Below are 2,272 nucleotides of genomic sequence, written 5' to 3'. Positions count from 1 at the left end.
AAAAACCGCACTTCCCGATCGCCCAACGGTTGACTGTGAGCGCCGGCACTTTATTCAATACGGTCGGGATACTTTTAAAACCAAAGAGCCCGGTGCTGCTCAAAAGGCAGCTGCTGTGTGCAGCCGCATCAGGAGTTAGACTTAATGCCCTACTCCCTGTACCTTCCGGCCAAGCCGGATCCCTACAGGTCAGACTATTGAGTCATTGGCTGTGAAAAGGGAAAAATTGTTCAGCTGTAACACCCTTTCGGTGCCATGCCATCCGAAGGTTGCCAGAGGGCTGGGATACTGCCAGGTTGCCCAAGCCTAGACAGGGGAGTCGAGAGGCAGAGGTCGGCTTCGAACCACGAACCTTCCGGTCAGTAAATTCGCGCTCTAACCACTCGCGCCGTCTCACCCCCAATATTTCTAACCATTGATGTGTCCCGTCTCGGAGTCTCCATCCAGGGAGACAGTAATAACCTCAGCGCAGATGAGTTTACTGGTCAAGGCTTTTATACATCACTGCCAAGTCATATTTGACCTCATCTGGCTCGTTTCCACGCTTTACGTGGCTGTCCGGAAAGGCCTCGACAAAGCTGTCACCCTGTGCTGGTGGTGATCCTGCGGGTTGCACTGCCTGAAACTCAGTTCCTAAAGGTCCCACCATGCCAGAAAGGGCAACGGGAAGCAGCTCGACGAACAACAGCGGGTCAGCGTACTGCGAGTAATCGCATTACGTGGTAGCCTGGAGGTAAAGTCAACCTATCCTCTGCGACAAGAGTGTGAAGACAGTAAGATGTTTCCCCCAGGCGACCAGCACGTCCATATTCATGGAAGCTGCGAGGCTGCTTTCCACCGAGAAAGGATGGGTTAGAAAACGTCGACCCCAAAAACCGCACTTCCCGATCGCCCAACGGTTGACTGTGAGCGCCGGCACTTTATTCAATACGGTCGGGATACTTTTAAAACCAAAGAGCCCGGTGCTGCTCAAAAGGCAGCTGCTGTGTGCAGCCGCATCAGGAGTCAGACTTAATGCCCTACTCCCTGTACCTTCCGGCCAAGCCGGATCCCTACAGGTCAGACTATTGAGTCATTGGCTGTGAAAAGGGAAAAAGAAATTGTTCAGCTGTAACACCCTTTCGGTGCCATGCCATCCGAAGGTTGCCAGAGGGCTGGGATACTGCCAGGTTGCCCAAGCCTAGACAGGGGAAGTCGAGAGGTAGAGGTCGGGTTCAAACCACAGACCTTCCAGTCACAAAATTCGCGCTCCAACCACTTGAGCCATATCGCCCCTGCGGAAAGGGTCCCAAAAGAAAGCCCTCAAGACTGCTACCTCGCTGTTCAGACTTTTGAGTCGGAGGCTAGGGGTAGGGCCCAGAACTAACCCCTACATCCTCCCACTGCCTTGTGTGTCAGACTTTTGAGTCAAAGGATCAAGGTGGGGTACCTCAACTAAGCTCCCTTCTTCAGCCTTGGCAGCCGGGAAGTATCATTTGCCCTTGCAACTCTTCGCTCACCGGCCTTCCCTCTCATTCCTCCCAACCCATCGCACAATGCAATGCCATCAACCAATCTGCCAATCCCTTAGCCACTGTTCCGTATCTCAACCATCGCCCAGAAAAATAATCCAAAATAATCACCCACTAAGCTCAAAAGATCTGATCCACGTTACAGAATTTAATATCCGTACTCTATGTCAAATTGGCCAACAGGTATCCCTCACTGAAACCTTACTTTCCCTCTCTATCGATGTATGTTGTGACTCCGAAACACCCATACAAGACCCCACTTCGGTCGTGCTCCTCAAGCCGCTTAGGATGAGCACAGATGTATCACTCTCTTCATGCGTCCTGTGATCCTGACGCAATGGCTTGAGGTATCTACGGTGTGGAAGTTGCACTTAGCTCCAACGTTGAAGCGCCTTACTAGACTGGATCCCAGTAAACAGTCGCGTTTGCGCTGTGCGGTTGTCTGGTTCAAGCAAGATTAATGCGGGTCGATGCGGTATTCGGTGCTTGTTCGTATTTAAGAGTATCGAGCTGATCAGGCTAGAAAGCTACGAGAAACGCAGTCATCTGAGCGGTGAAGATTGCCTGGAGGATGAATGGAGGTGAGTTAAAGAATCAATACTGTCAGCTCTCAGAACCGTTTGTCCAACCCATCAGACTCGACTCAACGAACAGTGGATATCCTTGAGATCAGCGAATCTTATTGCTACCAAAAAGTCCATACCAGCAACCAGAGACTAGGATGACGCACTCAAACACCAGATAATTAGGAGATTAAAGAA

The sequence above is a fragment of the Opisthorchis viverrini genome, assembly GCF_000715545.1.
Source record: "Opisthorchis viverrini unplaced genomic scaffold opera_v5_39, whole genome shotgun sequence".
Lineage (NCBI taxonomy): Eukaryota > Metazoa > Platyhelminthes > Trematoda > Opisthorchiida > Opisthorchiidae > Opisthorchis > Opisthorchis viverrini.
This window is presented reverse-complemented; position numbering follows the sequence as displayed.